General features: G+C 44.4%; 1 protein-coding gene across 1 annotated transcript in view; it reads right to left on the bottom strand.

Annotated features, from left to right (window-relative positions):
- The window catches only part of Pak5 (p21 (RAC1) activated kinase 5), a 319415-nt gene that overhangs the window by 126451 nt on the left and 172570 nt on the right, over window positions 1-20394 (bottom strand). The window lies entirely within an intron of this gene.

Here is a 20394-nt window from a genome sequence, read left to right as displayed (position 1 = left end):
GTTTGTTTTCCTCTTTGATTATTTTCCCCCCTTTAGTGTCCTACCTCCCACTGTTGGTTTTCATTGTTATTTTCCATTTCCTCTTCCTGTAATGTTTTGCCAAGGATGTTTTGAAGAGATGGTTTTCTAGCTGCAAATTCTTTTAACTTTTGTTTATCGTGGAAGGTTTTAATTTCATCTTCCATCCTGAAGCTTAATTTCGCTGGAAACACAATTCTTGGTTGGAACCCATTTTCTTTCAGTGTTTGAAATATGTTATTCCAGGATCTTCTAGCTTTCAGAGTCTGTGTTGAAAGATCAGCTGTTATCCTGATTGGCTTACCCCTAAATGTGATCTGCTTACTTTCTCTTGTAGCTTTTAAAATTCTCTCCTTATTCTGTATGTTGGGCATCTTCATTATAATGTGTCTAGGTGTGGGTCTCTTATGATTTTGCACATTCGGCGTCCTGTAGGCTTCTAGGATTTGGGGTTCTGTCTCATTCTTCAAGTCTGGGAAGTTTTCTCGTATTATTTCATTGAATAGATTGCTCAATCCTTTGGTTTGAAACTCTGTCCCTTCCTGTATCCCAATGACTCTTAAATTTGGTCTCTTGATGTTATCCCATATTTCTTGGATGTTCTGCTCATGGTTTCTTAACAGTCTTGCTGAGCTGTCTATGTTCTTTTCAAGTTGAAATACTTTATCTTCATTGTCTGATGTTCTGTCTTCTAAGTGTTCTACTCTGCTGGTAGTATTCTCAATTGAGTTTTTAAGCTGGCTTATTGCTTCCTGCATTTCTAGGATTTCTGTTTGTTTGTTTTTTATAACCTCTATTTCCCTGTGTAGTTGATCTTTTGCTTCTTGGATTTGTTTATGTAATTCATTGTTGAAGTGATCTTTCATTGTCTGATTTTGCTGTCTGATGTCTTCCTTGAGACTCCAGATCATCTGAAGCATGTATATCCTGAATTCTTTATCTGACATTCCATCTGCTGCAGCTATTACCTCTTCTAATGTTGAGTTGACCTGCATTGCTTGTGGTCCTTTCTTTCCTTGTCTCTTCATACTGTTTGCGTTCCTTTCTACTTAGTGAAACTGTTGTGTTATTGAATTTTCCCCCTATATATTTATATTGGTCTTGTATAGTTGCAAAGTCTCCCTCGCAGGCGCGGGCGGCGGCTCTGTCCCACTGCGGGCCGCTAGGCTTGTTCTGTGGGTGGTCACAGTTCTGTCTACTTTGCAGGTGCAGGCAGCGGCACTGCCCCTCTGCAGGCCTCTGGGGCTGTACTGCCAGTGGGTCGCAGGTCCACCTACCTTGCAGGTGCGGGGGGGAGGGGGGGCGGCTCTACCCTTCCTCAGGCCACTGGGCCTGTTCTGTCTCTCGGTTGCAGGTCTGGCCTGTTCTGATGGTGGTCACAGTTCCACCTACCTGGCAGGCGCGGGGGGTGGGGGGCGGCTCTGCCCCCCAGCAGGCCCCTGGGCCTGCTCTGTGCGTGGTCACAGTTCCCTCTACCTTGCCGGTGCAGGGGGAGGTGGCGGATCTGCCTCTCAGCAGGCCGCTGCTCCTCTTCTGCAGGTGGGTCGCAGGCCTGCCTACCTTGCAGGAGTGATTGGAAGCTCTGTCCCACCGCGGGCCACTGGGCCTTTTCTGTCGGTGGTCACCTGGCAGGGGCGTGGGGTGGGGGGTGGCTCTGCCCCTCAGCAGGCCGCTGGGCCTGCTCTGTCCGTGGTCACAGTTCCCCTACCTGGCAGGCGCGAGGGGTGGGGGGCGGCTCTGCCCCTCAGCAGGCCGCTGGGCCTGCTCTGTGCGTGGTCACAGTTCCCTCTACCTTGCCGGTGCAGGGGGAGGGGGCGGCTCTGCCTCTCAGCAGGTCGCTGCTCCTCTTCTGCCAGTGGGTCGCAGGCCCGCCTACCTTGCAGGAGTGATTGGAAGCTCTGTCCTGCCGCGGGACACTCGGCCTTTTCTGTCGGTGGTCACCTGGCAGGGGCGGGGGATGGGGGGTGGCTCTGCCCCTCAGCAGGCCGCTGGGCCTGCTCTGTGCGTGGTCACAGTTCCCTCTACTTTGCCGGCGCAGGGGGAGGGGGCGACTCTGCCTCTCAGCAGGTCGCTGCTCCTCCTCTGCCGGTGGGTCGCAGGCCCGCCTACCTTGCAGGAGTGATTGGAAGCTCTGTCCCGCCGCGGGCCACTGGGCCTTTTCTGTCCGTGGTCACAGTTCCCCTACCTGGCAGGCGCGGGGGGTGGGGGGCGGCTCTGCCCCTCAGCAGGCCGCTGGGCCTGCTCTGTGCGTGGTCACAGTTCCCTCTACTTTGCCGGCGCAGGGGGAGGGGGCGACTCTGCCTCTCAGCAGGTCGCTGCTCCTCCTCTGCCGGTGGGTCGCAGGCCCGCCCACCTTGTAGGAGTGATTGGAAGCTCTGTCCCACCGCGGGCCACTGGGCCTTTTCTGTCGGTGGTCACCTGGCAGGGGCGTGGGGTGGGGGGTGGCTCTGCCCCTCAGCAGGCCGCTGGGCCTGCTCTGTTCGTGGTCACAGTTCCCTCTACCTTGCCGGTGCAGGGGGAGGGGGCGGCTCTGCCTCTCAGCAGGTCGCTGCTCCTCTTCTGCAGGTGGGTCGCAGGCCCGCCTACCTTGCAGGAGTGATTGGAAGCTCTGCCCCGCCGCGGGCCACTGGGCCTTTTCTGTCCGTGGTCACAGTTCCCCTACCTGGCAGTCGCGAGGGGTGGGGGGCGGCTCTGCCCCTCAGCAGGCCGCTGGGCCTGCTCTGTGCATGGTCACAGTTCCCTCTACCTTGCCGGTGCAGGGGGAGGGGGCGGCTCTGCCTCTCAGCAGGTCGCTGCTCCTCCTCTGCTGGTGGGTCGCAGGCCCGCCTACCTTGCAGGAGTGATTGGAAGCTCTGTCCCACCGCGGGCCACTGGGCCTTTTCTGTCGGTGGTCACCTGGCAGGGGCGTGGGGTGGGGGGTGGCTCTGCCCCTCAGCACGCCGCTGGGCCTGCTCTGTCCGTGGTCACAGTTCCCCTACCTGGCAGGCGCGAGGGGTGGGGGGCGGCTCTGCCCCTCAGCAGGCCGCTGGGCCTGCTCTGTGCGTGGTCACAGTTCCCTCTACCTTGCCGGTGCAGGGGGAGGGGGCGGCTCTGCCTCTCAGCAGGTCGCTGCTCCTCTTCTGCCAGTGGGTCGCAGGCCCGCCTACCTTGCAGGAGTGATTGGAAGCTCTGTCCTGCCGCGGGACACTCGGCCTTTTCTGTCGGTGGTCACCTGGCAGGGGCGGGGGATGGGGGGTGGCTCTGCCCCTCAGCAGGCCGCTGGGCCTGCTCTGTGCGTGGTCACAGTTCCCTCTACTTTGCCGGCGCAGGGGGAGGGGGCGACTCTGCCTCTCAGCAGGTCGCTGCTCCTCCTCTGCCGGTGGGTCGCAGGCCCGCCTACCTTGCAGGAGTGATTGGAAGCTCTGTCCCACCGCGGGCCACTGGGCCTTTTCTGTCCGTGGTCACAGTTCCCCTACCTGGCAGGCACGGGGGGTGGGGGGCGGCTCTGCCCCTCAGCAGGCCACTGGGCCTGCTCTGTGCGTGGTCACAGTTCCCTCTACTTTGCCGGCGCAGGGGGAGGGGGCGGCTCTGCCTCTCAGCAGGTCGCTGCTCCTCTTCTGCAGGAGGGTCGCAGGCCCGCCCACCTTGTAGGAGTGATTGGAAGCTCTGTCCCACCGCGGGCCACTGGGCCTTTTCTGTCGGTGGTCACCTGGCAGGGGCGGGGGGTGGGGGGTGGCTCTGCCCCTCAGCAGGCCGCTGGGCCTGCTCTGTTCGTGGTCACAGTTCCCTCTACCTTGCCGGTGCAGGGGGAGGGGGCGGCTCTGCCTCTCAGCAGGTCGCTGCTCCTCTTCTGCAGGTGGGTCGCAGGCCCGCCTACCTTGCAGGAGTGATTGGAAGCTCTGCCCCGCCGCGGGCCACTGGGCCTTTTCTGTCCGTGGTCACAGTTCCCCTACCTGGCAGTCGCGAGGGGTGGGGGGCGGCTCTGCCCCTCAGCAGGCCGCTGGGCCTGCTCTGTGCATGGTCACAGTTCCCTCTACCTTGCCGGTGCAGGGGGAGGGGGCGGCTCTGCCTCTCAGCAGGTCGCTGCTCCTCCTCTGCTGGTGGGTCGCAGGCCCGCCTACCTTGCAGGAGTGATTGGAAGCTCTGTCCCACCGCGGGCCACTGGGCCTTTTCTGTCGGTGGTCACCTGGCAGGGGCGTGGGGTGGGGGGTGGCTCTGCCCCTCAGCACGCCGCTGGGCCTGCTCTGTCCGTGGTCACAGTTCCCCTACCTGGCAGGCGCGAGGGGTGGGGGGCGGCTCTGCCCCTCAGCAGGCCGCTGGGCCTGCTCTGTGCGTGGTCACAGTTCCCTCTACCTTGCCGGTGCAGGGGGAGGGGGCGGCTCTGCCTCTCAGCAGGTCGCTGCTCCTCTTCTGCCAGTGGGTCGCAGGCCCGCCTACCTTGCAGGAGTGATTGGAAGCTCTGTCCTGCCGCGGGACACTCGGCCTTTTCTGTCGGTGGTCACCTGGCAGGGGCGGGGGATGGGGGGTGGCTCTGCCCCTCAGCAGGCCGCTGGGCCTGCTCTGTGCGTGGTCACAGTTCCCTCTACTTTGCCGGCGCAGGGGGAGGGGGCGACTCTGCCTCTCAGCAGGTCGCTGCTCCTCCTCTGCCGGTGGGTCGCAGGCCCGCCTACCTTGCAGGAGTGATTGGAAGCTCTGCCCCGCCGCGGGCCACTGGGCCTTTTCTGTCCGTGGTCACAGTTCCCCTACCTGGCAGTCGCGAGGGGTGGGGGGCGGCTCTGCCCCTCAGCAGGCCGCTGGGCCTGCTCTGTGCATGGTCACAGTTCCCTCTACCTTGCCGGTGCAGGGGGAGGGGGCGGCTCTGCCTCTCAGCAGGTCGCTGCTCCTCCTCTGCTGGTGGGTCGCAGGTCCGCCTACCTTGCAGGAGTGATTGGAAGCTCTGTCCCACCGCGGGCCACTGGGCCTTTTCTGTCGGTGGTCACCTGGCAGGGGCGTGGGGTGGGGGGTGGCTCTGCCCCTCAGCAGGCCGCTGGGCCTGCTCTGTCCGTGGTCACAGTTCCCCTACCTGGCAGGCGCGAGGGGTGGGGGGCGGCTCTGCCCCTCAGCAGGCCGCTGGGCCTGCTCTGTGCGTGGTCACAGTTCCCTCTACCTTGCCGGTGCAGGGGGAGGGGGAGGCTCTGCCTCTCAGCAGGTCGCTGCTCCTCTTCTGCCAGTGGGTCGCAGGCCCGCCTACCTTGCAGGAGTGATTGGAAGCTCTGTCCTGCCGCGGGACACTCGGCCTTTTCTCCAAAATATTTCTTTGGTAAAGCCAATTCGTGGCTTAACCAGATTGACTTATAAATAAATTATTTTTGATTCACAAGTCATACTCATCTACATATTAATGGGGTTGAAGGTGATGTTTTATTGCATATATACACTGTGAAATGTAAAACTTAGGCTAATTAGAATGCCTATCACATTGTTTATCAATTTTACAATGAGGCATTTGAATTTCACTCAAAATTTAGAGTATATATCATTATTGACTACAGTCATCCTATTATCATCCTATCTCCAACCCTATTCCTCTGGTCTCTCTGAAACTTTATATTTTTTGATGCTTTAACATGGTGAGATAAGCAGCATGGGACAGTCATGGGTCTGAATCCCTGAAACAAGCTCTATTTCTCAGAAACCCAATTGAATATATGGTTCATCTGGTGCAGATTCAGAGACAGGTAACCTGAGCCTTAAACCTTTTAATTTTATTCATGTATTTATTTTATGGTCTGAGGATTGAAGCCACTGGTGCTCTACTACGGAGATATACCCCTAACCCTTTTTATCTATGTTTTTCAATTTTCAGGCAGGATCTTGCTACATTGCCCAGGCTGACCTTCAACTTGCAGTCCTGCTGCCTCAGCCTTCTGAGTGGCTGGGATTACAAGCATGTGCCAACATGCTGGCCCCTCACCTCTTTTCATTACTCCTTCAAAGGTGTTTATTAAGTACTTACTACGTACAAAGCTCTGTAGGCAAAGCAGTGATGGGTGTGAGTCCTTATGGAGTAAAGGGGACAGAGACAAGCACAGTGAATCCTGGAGTCAGGTTTCAGTGTTCAAGTCCTAGCTGTGCCACTCACAGGTGCAATTGATCTAATGTCTTCATGGCTTGGTGTCACATCCATGAAGGGAAGATAATAAGTAGCATCTATGTCAAAGGCTTATTGTAATATTGGATGAACTAATGTTTGTGAGTACACAAAGCACTGCCTGGCACAGAATAAGCATTCAGTAATGTCAGATATTGTTATTAGAAAAGGAAAAATAAAATATTAAAGAGATAAATCTCCTTATATTATCTTTGCAACCTCCTGTGAATCTACAATTCAAAAAAAAAATGTATCGGCATGTGCATATGTACTTTTTCCTTAAATTATACCCACCAGGGTTACTTATATGATGTTGAAACAAGGAATCTGGCATTGGTACAATGTGTGCATATAGGTCTGTGACATACATCACATGTATATATTTGTGTAACCACCAGCACAATCAAGAAGCAGAACTGCTCCATCACTGTGAAGATTTCCCTCATGCTATCTCTTTATAGTCAGATCTGCTCCTTTTACTACAGCATCCCCAACGCTTATAACCAATAACCTTTTTTCTTTCTCTACTAAATTTTAATTTTGAGATTGTTATATGTGTACATCGTAAGGCCTTTTTAGATTGGTTGTTTTCTTCCAATTAGCATAATCCCCTTAAGATCCACTCTGTGATTGCATGTATCAATAGTTTATTCCTTTTTATTGCTAAATAATATTTCATGTTTTTATATTCATTTTATTTATTTTTTATTTATTTTATTCAAATATTTCATTATTTTATTGCTAAATAATATTTCTTTGGTTAAAAAACATTACTTTGGTTGTTTCTAGTTCTTGGCAGTTACAAATAAAACTGACGGGAACAATGCTGTAGAGGTTTTTTGTGGTTGTATTTACTACTGATTTTTAAATACTGGTTGAAATTATATAATTAAGGTTAAAGTAAAATATGTAATGAAAATTAATTTCAAGGCTGGGTGCAGTGGCTCACCCCTGTAATCCCAGCAGCTGGGAAGGCTGAGGCAGGGAGATCATACATTCAAAGCTAGCCTCAACAAGATAGGGAAGTCCTAAACAACTTGGGGACACCCTGTATCAAAAACCAAAAAGGGCTTGGATGTGGCTCCTTGGTTAAGAGCCCATGGATTCAATCCTGCTACGAAAGAGGGAAAAAAGATAAAGTTAATTTCATCTCTTTCCCATTTATTTATGTTTTATGAGTAGCATTTATTCTTCATCTCTTCACATTAGTTATACATGACAGTATAGTTTTACATATTTATACAGATATGGAGTCCATCGTATTCCTATTAGGATACCAGTTTTTGTTGTATATGATATGGATACTCACTGCAATGTATTTATATATGTACATAGAGAAGTTAAAAATCACTGGAGTATTTAGAGTTCAACATGTACTTTCCATTGATGTGGGATAACACTGTGATAGACTCATTTTGAGGAGAGTAACTGTGTGCCTACTTGTGGTATGCATATCATGGAAAGATGATATATATTCAGCTATTATGGACATGATGGATCAGGTGTGGCAATATGTGAGACAGAGAAACCCGAGGAAACAGAAATCAGATTTAAGGTCAAAGGACTTGCCTTTTGCAAGAAACTGAAGCATCTTGATTGGTTCAGTGTCTCAATTATGGTCCTTGAGCTGTCCAGCAACAGAGGTGATGTCTCTTCTGGGAGCGCTATGTGTGGAAGTGTCAGTTAAGAGTGCCCAGTTGCTATGAGGACACCCTGTTCCAGAGGAGGTTCTATAACAGCCATGGAATGAGCTGGTGTTCAAATGCCAACTGCCCAGTGGTAGGGAACTATGGGATTAGGTTGATAATTATAATTGCACTGCTCATTTCTGACACCTTGGTGGTGTTTGCTTTGAAGAAACTTTCTCACAATAAATCATTTTGATGATTCAACCTACATAATAAACTTGCTGAGCTTGTTATGGGTCACTATTTTCCTACCAGGGTTTAGTGATCCACCAAGCCCCAGCTTTTTCTCTGTTTGTGAGTGTGTTTGTCTTTGCTTCATGCCCTTATATCCCCTCATCCAGAACTTGAATTAACTGCTGTACAGGTCATGACATGATAGTACTTCACTGGACAATGTAGTGCTCCACAATCTTTAAACATTGACTAGATAGCTAGATTCCCCAGATTTATTTTGTATTCAACTCCACTGAAACTATTGTCTAAATATTTCCATTTACCATCTCAAAGTCATTATTAGGAAAACTTATATAGAAAATATTTTCACAGTAAGTCTTTAAGTGGAGTAGACTTTCCCAAACAGATATTGGCTGATATTTTCATCTTGGCAATAACACTACTCTTTGCTTAAAACTCACCGGAAATTTTGAATAGATTAGTGTATAAGTTAGCCTACATTACATGACTAGTCACCCTAACACTCAGTGACTTCAAACGCCAACCATTTACTTGGCCATGATACTATGGGCTGACAATTTGTGTTGGGCTCAGGTGGGTGTTCCTTCTGGTCTTGCCTGTGCTCCCTCCTGTGTTCTGCAGTCAGCTGTGGGTTGGCTAGATTGACTAGTCTAGGATGGTCACCTGGATTCTCATCTCTCAGCAGGGTAGCATGGGATTATTGTCATGGTTGTATTAGGGTTCTGAGAGAGAAAAGAAGAATTGCCTTTTAAAACCTAGGCTTGGAAAAGCCACCCAGGATTGGTTTTGATAGATTCTATAAACAAAGCAATTCCTAAGTTCATTTCAGAGTCAAAGGTGAAAGGAGGATCTGTGAAGTCACATGGCACATATTGTGGCTAACTGTTTCAGTGGGTTTCAGAGGTCTGTCTCTATAGCTCTGGGTGCCAGTGGAGGCAGAACATAGTGGCAGAAAAACATAGTGAAGGAAAGCTGCTCAGTTCCTGGTATCCAGAAAACAGATAGAAGGAGTAAGCAGCCAGAGACTAGATATAGTCCCCCAAGTTATGACTCCAGTGTCCTACTTTTTCCTGTCACACCAACCTGCCTACAGTTATTAACCAGTAGGTCCATTCAACTTACAAAACCATCAAATGGATTAATCCACTGACAAGGTAACAATGATAATCATTGGCTAAAAATCTCCATCTCTGAAACCTACTGTGTTAGGGATCATGTTTTCAAACCATGAGTTTTTAGGGGAACATTCTAGATACAATGACTGTATATTAGGGGCTCCCAGAACCACTCCTAGTCTTATTGATTTGCTAAGAGGACTCAGACTTAGCACACAGTCATATGCATGGCTGATATTTATCACTGTGAAAGGATAAAAAATACAAAATAATCAATGGAAGAGGTGTATGGAGCCAAGCCTGGAGAAAACCAGGCACACGCTTTTAGGGGTCCTCTCCCAGTTAATGCACATAGGATGTGATTGACCTCGGTAACACTGGATTGTGCCAATGCATGTGAAATGCTGTCTACCAGGGAAGCAACAGAGACTCAATGCCTGAGGATTTGACTCACTTCTAGTCACATAGAAATCTTCTGCTTATTCTACACCAAAGTTTCACACTGTACATAGAAACCAGAGGTTCTGCAGAACCCATAATGTTTGTATAAACAGTTCAAGCACAGTAAGTCATTCTTAGCAGGCATAGTGGGAACTTCATTAAATCCAATTTCCCAAATTCCTACCAAGGGTGCTGCGGTAAACCTTTTCTGTTTAGGTGTTATCATCTAATTTTGCAGAAAGTGAAATGGGTGCTCAGAGTCCAGAGGAGTGACTGGCAGAATTGAAGTCTCAGAACCTCAAAGCACATGCCTTTAGTCATAGGGCAATGTATCACTGCACTGTACTTATCTTCTCTGCCAGACACACCATCCTTTCCTTCCTATGCAATCTTGTGGGAATTAATGATGGGTGCTAATAAAGTCAACTCTGCGAATCTAGGTCTCTCATGAAAGACCCCTTTTAAGACATTACAAATTGTGTCACTGAGCTGGTAAGGCAAAGGGACCGCTTTATGCTGCAGGGAGGCTGGACAACCCCTCACAAAGAATAAAAGTAGATCCTGTGATTTAACATCCATGGAGCCAATTATGGCATATGTCATCATGCTTCTGAAATCCAGCAGACTGATGTGCAGCAAAATTGGGTAGACATATTTCACTGGAGAAAACTTGCCATAGATTTAAAATTAGGCCTTTCATTATGAAACACACATGTGAATATTTGCTTGCTAACCTGTCTATACATTAACTAAATGTGTTCCAGGAAGCATCAGTTCTTTGAAAGGTAAATCTGAGGAGCATGTGGTAAGAAACTGATTCTTCAGTCCCCATCTAAGACTGCTAAGCAAAGGGTTCCCTTTGGGGAGTTTGCATGGTTTTGTAATTTTAACATATAGATAAGAAGATAGCAGAAAAACCCTAGAATCCTTGTTTCTGAAAGATGCTTTCAAAACTAGGAGCAACCATGGCTCTTATGGACTGTTTTGGTCATATTTCTCTATCATCAAAAGAGTGTTCGGTAAAAGTCTTGGAAAGAGACAGAGGGAATCCATATCCTAAGACGTCAACACCCTGCTTCTACACTGACAAATTCATGGTTATCTCAGTTCTCAACCAGTCTTCAATGACAGTCCAGCAACTTGGCCCTATTTTTTAGCAGTTTGTCTTACCTTAAGCACATGGCCAAATTATGTGTATATTGTCATATCAATTTTAGATATATCTATCCTTTTATTTTAAGCTTTGGTAGATCAGAATCTAGTTTATTACCAAAATAATTACCACGACTATTTTTCAAGATTTTTTTAAAAAATTTTGCTTCTTTTTGTTCATATCAACAAAACATCCTTATGTTTTGTGATTTTTCTATTGCCATACTACCACCCCCTTCCCTCACCCCAGGTTCTGTGCTCTGTGAGTTGGTGAAGGATTTCTGTGGCTCTATCAATTACACTTTCCCTACTTTTAGTTTCTCCTTGAATTTGGCAAGTAGGAGGTACTGGGAAGATGGAAAAAGAGCCTGGGTATTTATTCCTCTGGTTTTCTCAATGTTTGGCCCAAATTTCAATACCTACAGCTTCTATAGGGGTAACCTCTTCTCCTGTTCTTACTGGGCTGCAGGTCCCTGAAAGACTAGATGTGGTAGGTTTTCATGCTGTTTCTAGTATATGAGTGCTTCTTCATGCCTTATGGATTCTCAGGGCCTTGTTCTTGGGTTCTGGGGCAACCCACCTAGGAGTATGCATTGTTTTCTGCTAGGGCAATGAATGGTATGGTGGCATGTTTATGGGGCTTTTATGTTCTCCACAGGATTCATCTGAATGCCATAGAGACCAGACTTGTCCTCCTGAACCCACTACCTATCTGTTAGCCATTGGGAGGCCTCCCCCACTTCTTGTGTTTACTCTCTCAGGACCTGTTTCAAAGAATATTCATTTCTTTTTTGTTGCCATGTTTTTCCCCTTGGGCATAAAGCTTGATTTTTTTAAAAAAATCAAGATGGGAATTCTGTTAAATAATTTTATTTATGAAATTATCCCAGAGAGTAAAGATAAAATGATTTTACTAAATAATTTCATTGATTCTTAGGCAGACCAATTTCACATTTAATATGACACTGTGAATGAAATCATGAGCCCAGACTGTGTGAATCTGACACCAAGTTCTATTACACCTACCAATTCTGCAATTTTATGCAAATTGTTATGCCTCTGTTTTGCCTTGGTATACTCATTTTAAAAAGGGGAATAGCATTCATAACCTTCCTCAGTGGGTTGCTGTGAAAAATCAATGAAAACAGATGAGAAAAGAGGCTTCAGTCTACCCTTGGATCAAGGCAAGGGCTCAAGTTTCACTACACTTTGTACTGTGAACTGGAATTGGTTTATTGGTTAATGGAATAGGAAGCACTCACAGAGAGTTTGTAGGAACCCTACCCTAAGCCAGGTCCAGTTAGTGGCTGAAGTCTAACCAACACATCAGGCAGCTGGTCAGAAGGAGAGCAGCATTTGCTCAACCCTTATTTCAAATGAAGCAGGCTTTGTCAATTTAACCTTTATCAACTCAATCATTTGTGGCATTACTGTTGGTCCCTACCACAGCAGTATTTTCAGACATGGCATGGATGGTGGTGATGGTTGCAAAACAACATGCGTACAAGGAACTGTATACTTAAAAGTGATTAAAACGGTAAATGTTGTGAATACTTCATAGTAATAATAATAGATGATGTTGTGGATATGCCCCAGGAGCTTTGCCTGTCTAGGAGGAAGTGGTTAGCCTAGAGGGGCTGTGTCGAAGATTGAGTGGGTCAGGGACAAGATAGACAGAGTTGGAGGCTATTTATGAGACAATTTTTTGGGTTATATTCCCCCTCAACATCTCAAACAGTGTTGATGTAATAAAGTTGATCTCAAATGTTTTGCTGATAACTAATTAGGATATGCTTTCAAGTCCTACAGCAGAAGTGAGGCGTTAACAGAATGATTAAGGTTCTTAGCCATAGAGACAGCAGGGGATATACAAAGAAGACCATAGGATTAAAGAATGTTGCCTGTAATGTACACCTTAGCAGTCAGTCTTCTCCCATTGACTGTCTCATAAAGAGATTTTTTTTCCTTTTCTTAACCTCAAATTCATCTTGAAGAACTTGGCAAATGTACTAATGGATATTTAAGTACTTCAGAAATACCTACCTGTGTCTAGATAATGTAGGTTTAATAACTGACCTCTCATAGGTAGAAGAAAAACAACTGTTTCAGAAATTGTATTGCAGAGGGGATGGGGCTAACCACACATCCTCCTGTAGAGATGCCACTGTATAGATATGCATTCATCATAACCCCAGAATTAGGAACAAAAACTGCACCAGGCTTTCAGATATGCTGCTTTTAGGGAAAATATAATATGAATCACATATTTGGGATTCTGTGGAAAATATTAAAAATTAGGAATTAGTTCACAATATAATAAAAAATAAAGTTATTTTCTAGGAAAATGTCTTATTGGGTGTGAAAGATGCTCTAAATGACATGGTTCCCCCTTTGTGGTACTACATACATGCTACAGTCACTGTGGGTCGGCTGGATATTTCCCACTTCAGAAAAACTGCATATTGACTCAGTAAAAAAATTACTCTCATACTTGCACTCCACTGTCATTACATAGACATCCAAGATCCATGTGCTCTGTGCTCTGCACCTACTTTCTGACTCAAGTCCTAATGCAGCCTCTACCTAACCTCTCAAGGGCTGTTGTTCTCTGTCTTCTTTTGTGGAGATGACTTGCTTCCAATCTCCTTTCTTTGGTTGTAAACTCAGCCTTTCCCCAGATTGTTTCTTATTTGTCCTTCTCTATTTGTAAATATCTCAGACCCTTTGCTCTGATCAAGATATTTGGTTCTTACTTATCTGCTGGTTCCTTCTTATCCAAGCTGATTCTGTGCTGGCTCTGTGATGTGCCCACAGGTAGATTTAGCACATCCCTGCACTATACTCCACACACTCTGGACTCTCCACGTTGCAAGACCTTTCTCATCTAACACAACTTCGCACCTCATTCTTCTCATTTTTCTGCCATTCAACACCCAAGACTGACAAAAGGCATGCTTTGAAGATGACATATTTAAATTCTGATAATTTTTACATTGAGAGAGAAAAAAGACGACATTGAAAAAAGGAAATCATGAAATTTTTAGAGTAGTATAAACATAGTAGACACTTAAAAATACCTTTGAAGAAATGTGTTATGTTACAATCAAAAGCTTCTATAGAACCACATTTTATAAGAATAGTATGTAATCTAGAAAATCATAATAGTATTAGCTTATTTCTTCCTTACACCAAAGATCCAAAATATGGAGAAATAGTTCAGACTTTCCTCCTAAGTTCTGGATTTTTGCAGTTGGATCTCAAAACTCAAATCATATTCTTCCCACTTCTTCTACACGTTCCTTTTACCCATATCCCAAACCTCACAGCACAACTTATCAAGTTGCTGAATCCAGTTCTGGGGGTCCACTTTGATTTTTCCACCTCACTCATCCTGCAGATATAATAATCACCAATTCCTATTCATTCTGCCAATGTCTACTACATCTGCACATCTCATGGCAGCCCACTGCATTAGCTTCTTTCTGCTGCTGTAACAAATTACCATAAACTTAGCAGATTAGACTAATTTATCTCATAGTTATGGAGGTCAAGTGTCTGAAATGAGTCTCACTGGGTGGCAGTCAAGGTGTTTGCAGGTTGTGTCCCTTTCTGGAGGACCTAGGGGTAAATCCACATCTTTGCCTTTTTCAACTTCCAGTGGTCACTTGTGGTCCTTGGCTCTTAGAATCTGACTGTGAATTCAAAGCCAGCAGCATTGCACCTGTCTGCCTGTTTTTCCATCGCATGCGTTTTCCTATGTCTCTTCTCTTCTGCTTTTAAGGATGCTTGTGATTATATAGGGCTTAACTGGATTATCTCCCAATTTTATTGACAACTTATTAGCAATGGCAGTTTCATCTGCAACCTCTGTTCCCTTTGCAATTCGTGTAACACATCCACAGCTACCAGGATTAGGACATGGACATCCATGGGGACATGATTCTGCCTACTGTGCACACCACTGTCACTAGACTATCTGTGCCACCATCATTCCTCCCCCAACTACTACAAACTCATCTAGCTTTCTAAACATTTCCCCTTCCAAACAGTTCTCCACCAATCTTCCTAAAATGTAAATCCATGTCATACTGTTTCTCCTAACCCTTTTCTATGATTTCCCGTTGACCTAACAACAAAACTGAAATCCTTATCTGAGCTCCCAAGGCTTTCTGAGGTCTACTCCTTGGTACATTTATAACTGCCTAAGTGCCTTCTCCTCATTATTATCATAACTTACTAACTTTCTTTACCTTAAAGCTACCCTTATAGTTCCTCTCATTTCTGCCTCCCTCTTTCCCAGTCCCTCGCCCCATCTCAGCTCTCAATCTAAGTCTTCATTCTGGTCTCAGATTAATTGTCACTTCTTCTGGAAGGCAACCTGTGAATCTCAGCAGACCCTTCTTCTTAAGTTCCACTCTAGCTCCTTATAGAAATATGGTGCTACAAAAAAAGAGATTACTTCAAATTCTACAGACGTAATGCATGACATAATGCCAGTTGTGGACAGTTGAAACAATACAGTGTCATACAGAAGAAAAGCTAAATGTCTACTGCTATATTGTTCTCATCACAAAATCCCCAGTCTAGACTTTTTTTCTGTTTATTTTTCCTGCTTGCCCACAACCTAAATATTCATATATGAATATGATCACATTATGGACATTGTGTGGTATTTGGTTTATGTGTCATTTAACCTATTTTGCCTGTTATGTTTAAACGAACAACAACAACGAAAAAATACCAAGAAAGCAAATATTGGCTAACGTATCATATCAGTATACATGGTATCAGTTCTTGCTTTTTAAAAAATTCTCCATAGCATTTTATGAAATAGAATGTATAAACAATACATCTACAGATTCCTTTATTGATTAACATTTAAGTTTTTTAAACTCTTACAAATAACACTCCAGCAAGATTCCCAGGGCACATATCATTCTGTACAATATAAGTAGTAGCCTGGACTGTTAGATATGGAAATACTAGTTAATCAAGGCATCTTAAGAAAATGCCATGAACTATGTGGCTTAAACAGGACAATTTTTTTTTTCTGGAGGCTAGAAGTCTGGGATTGAGGTGTAAGCTGTGTTGGTGTTTTCTAAGGCCTCTCTCCTTGTTTTATAGATGTCATGTTCTTCCTGTGTCTTCATAGTGACTACCCTTGGTATGGGATGGAGTTCCAGTTCCTGTTCTTGGAAGACATCAGTCATACTGGATTGGGGCCCACATTAATGGCCCCATTTTAATGAAATAGCCTTTGTAGTCTCCATGCCCCTAATATAACCTCTCATTATGAGTTCTTGGTGGTTAGAATTTTAACACAGGAATATTAAATACAGAAACACACATACAGGCAAGCTGATTTTCAGAAAACCTAGATAATTTATCTTTCATAGCAACATTGTTGAAAAGCAAACTTGGTCTTCTCTGGCAATTCATTAGTCCCTTAAATAGATGTCCACTTTATCTGTGTCTGGCAAAGGGCAGGTGATCAATAAATATGTGTGGAATAAATATTTATTGGGACAAAATATTTCTTTGATAAAGCCAATCTGTGGCTTAACCAGATTGACTTTATAAACAAATTATTTTTGATTCACAAGTCATACTTATCTATATTTTAATGGGGTAGAGGGTGTATACAGTGTGGCATGTAAAAGTTAAGCTAATTAGTGTTATCTATTGCTTTATTTACCTATAATTTTTATAGTGACACATTTGAAATTCACTCAGTTATTTCAAAATTTAGAGTATACCATTATTGACTACAGTCACCCTATTATCCAACAGATCTCTAACCCTATTCCTGTGGTCTCTCTGAAACTTTATACCTTTGCAGCTTTAACATGGTGAGATAAGCAGCATGGAACAGTCATGGGTCTGAATTTATGCAACAAGCTCTGTTTCTCAGAAGCAGATGAATATAGGCAGATTGACAGACAGGCAACCTGAGCCTTAAACCTTTTAATTTTATTTATGTATTTATTTTATGGTCTGGGGATTGAAGCCACTGGTGCTCTGCTACTGAGCTATACCCCTAACCCTTTTTATCTATGTTTTTCAGTTTGGAGGCAGGGTCTTGCTACACTGCCCAGGCTGGCCTTCAAAGTGGTTGGGATTACAAGCATGTGCCAACATGCTGGCCCCTCACCTGTCTTCATTACTCCTTCAAAAGTGTTTATTAAGTACTTACTATGTGCAAAGCTCTGTAGGCAAAGCAGTGATGGGTGAGTCCTTATGGAGTAAAGGGGACAGAGACAAGCACAGTGAATCCTGGAGTCAGGTTTCAGTGTTCAAGTCCTAGCTGTGCCACTCACAGGGGCAAATGACTTAATGTCTTCATGTCATGGTGTCTCATCCATAAAGAGAAGCTAATAACTAGCATCTGTGTTAAGGATTAAAAAACTAGTACTTTTAAAGTATATAAAACACTGCTTGGCAGAGAATAAGAATTCAATAATATCAGATATTGATATTAGAAAAGAAAAATAAAATATTACAGAAACAACTCTCCTTATACTATCTTTGCAACCTCCTGTGAATCTACAATTCAAAGAAAAATGTATGGGTATGTGCAGTTGTACTTTTCCCTCACAGTGTATCTGCCACATTTACTTATATGACTTCAAAAGAAGGAATCTGGCATGTATGATGTGTGCATATAGGTCTGTGACACTCATCACATGTATAGATTAGTGTAACCACCAGCACAATCAAGAAGCAGAACTGCTCCATCACTGTGACGATTTCCCCCATGCTCTTTACAGTCAGATCTGCTCCATTCACTCCACCATCCCCAAACCTCATAACCAGTAAACTCTTTTCTCTCTCTACTAACTTTTGAGATTATAATATGTATACAGTGTATGGGCCTTTCAGATTATTTCCTTCCAATTAGCAAAATATCCTTAAGATCCACCCTGTGTTTACATGTATCAATAGTTTATTCTTTTTTATTGCTAAGTAATATTTTGTGGCACAACTGTTTTTAACCATTTGCCTACTTTTGTAGTTTCTAGTTCTGGGCAATTACAAATTACACTGACATGAATAATGCTTTAGAGGTTTTTCTGTGGTGGTAGGTATTACTAATTTTTAAATACTGATTATGTATTGAAATTATACAATTATGAATAAAATAAAATATGTAATTAAAATTAATTGCAAGCCTGGGTACATGTAGACACCCCTGTAATCCCATTTGCTTCAGAGGCTGAGGCAGGAGGATCATAATTTCAAAGCCAACCTCAACAATTTAGGGAAGTCCTCAGCACCTTAGGGACACCCTATCTTAAAAAATAAAAAAGGGGCCTGGGATGTAGCTCCTTGGTGAGAAGCCCCTGGATTCAATTGCTGGTAAGAAAGAAGTGGGGGAAGAAAATTAATTTCATCTCTTTCCCATTTTATTTATTTACGTTTTATGAGTATGTTTTATTCTTTACTTGTTCCCTTTAGTTATACATGACAGTATACTTTGCCATATTTATACAAACGTGGAGTCCATCTTATTCCCATTAGCATCCCGGTCTTGGTTGTACATGATGTAGATATTCACTGCAATAAATTTATATATGTACTTAGGGAAGTTACAACCACTAGAGTATTTAGAGTTCAATGTGTACTTTACCCTTATATGGGATAACACTGTGATAGACTCAATTTGATGAGAATAACACTGTGCTTACTTGTGGCATAGATACCATGGAAAGATGATATATACTCAGCTACTATGAACAAGAAGGTGCAGATGTGACAAAGTGTGAGACAGAGAATTCTAGAAAAAGGAAAAAAAAAGATTAAAGATCAAGGACTTGCCTTGTGTAAGTAACTGAAGCATCATGATCTTGTGTGGCTGAAGCGGTGTCTGAATTATGGTCCTTGAGCTGTCCAGCAACAGAGGCGATACCTCTTCTGGGAGTGCTGTGTGTGAAGACTGCCCAGTTACTATGATGACACCCTGTTCCCAAGGAGGTTCTATGACAGCCATGGAATGATCAGGACCTGACCTAGAATTCAAATGCCAACTGCCCAGTGGTAGGGATTTGTGGGCATAGGCTGATAATAATAACTGGGCTGTTAGTATCTGACCTTGGTTCTGTTTCCTTTGAAGAAACACTCTCACAATAAACCCTTTTGATTATTAAATATATAATAATCATGCTGAGCTTTTTGGGGGTCACTATCTCCCTAAAAGCCCCAGCTTTTTCTCTATTTGTGTGTCTGTCTTTTCTTCATGCCCTTATTTCCCCTTATCCAGTACCTGAATTGACTGAAGTACAGATTGCAGCATGATAGTGCTTCAGTGGAGAATGGAGTGGTCTACAATCTTCAAACACTGTCTAGATAGCTAGATTCTCCAGTTTTATGTTGTATTCAGCTTCACAGAAACTTTGTCCAAATATTTCCATCTATCCTCTCAATGTCATGATGAGGAAAACTTATTATTGAAAATATAATCTTTAAGTGGAGTAGATGTTCACAAATAGATATTGGCCTATATTTTCATCTTGGTAATAACACTGCTCTTTGTCTGCTTAAACTCACTGGAAATTTTGAATAGATTAGTGCATATGTTTTCCTATATTACATGACTAGTCACCCTAAAACTTAGTGATTTCAAATGATAGCTATTTATTTGGAGTGATACTATAGACTGACAATTTGTGTTGGGCTCAGGTGGGTGATCCTTCTGGTCTTGCCTGTGCTCCCTCCTGTGTTCTGCAGTCAGCTGTGGGTTGGCTAGAGACTGACTAGTCTAGGATGGTCACATGGATTCTCATCTCTCAGCAGGGTAGCATGGTACTATTGTCATGGTTGTGTTAGGGTTCTGAGAGAGAAAAGAAGAATTGCCTTTTAAAACCTAGGCTTGGAAAATCCACCCAGGATTGGTTCTGCTAGATTCTATAACCAAAGCCAGTCCTAAGTTCATTTAAGAGTTAAAAGTTTGAAAAATAAGTCAATCTCTTCAAGGAAGGATCTGTGAAGTAACATGGCACATAGTGGGGCTAACTGTTTCAGTGGGTTTCAGAGGTCTCAATCCATGGTTGGCTTTCTCTATTGTTCTTGGCTCAAGTTGAGGCAGAAAATAATGGCAGAAGAACATGGTGGAGGTAAGCAGCTCAGCTTCTGATAGCCAGTACATGGACAGGTGGAGGAAGGGGGCATAGACTAGATATAGTCCCCAAATATACATCTCCAGTGTCCTACTTTCTCCTGTTACACCAACCTGCCTAGAGTTATTAATCAGTAAGTCCACTTAAATTATTAACTCAAAAAATGGATTAATCCAATGACAAGGTAACAATGCTAATGAGTACCTAAAAATATCTACCTTTGAACTTCCCATATTGGGGATCATGCTTTCGAAACATTAGTTTTTTTGGAAACATTCCTGATACAATAACCCTATGGTAGGGATTCCCAAGACCATTTCTAATTTTGTTCGTATGCTGAGAGGACTCAGACTTAACATGCAGTCATGTGTGGCTGTGATTTATCACAGTGAAAGGAAAAAAATCAGCAGGGAAGAGGTATACAGGGTCAAGTCCAAAGGAAACCAAGTACAATGTTTCAGGGGTCCTCTTCCAGTGGACTACAGGATGTGACTGATCTCTTTTACAGTGGACTGTGACTATGCATGTGAAATGCTGTCTACTAGGAATGCCACAGAGATTCA

This window comes from Marmota monax, unplaced genomic scaffold, assembly GCF_021218885.2.
Source record: "Marmota monax isolate L192 unplaced genomic scaffold, Marmota_monax_Labrador192_F-V1.1 WCK01_AAM20220418_F8-fsc00014, whole genome shotgun sequence".
NCBI classification, from domain to species: Eukaryota; Metazoa; Chordata; class Mammalia; order Rodentia; family Sciuridae; genus Marmota; species Marmota monax.
The sequence above is the reverse complement of the archived record's forward strand: the minus strand, read 5'-3'. Positions and strand labels throughout refer to the sequence as shown.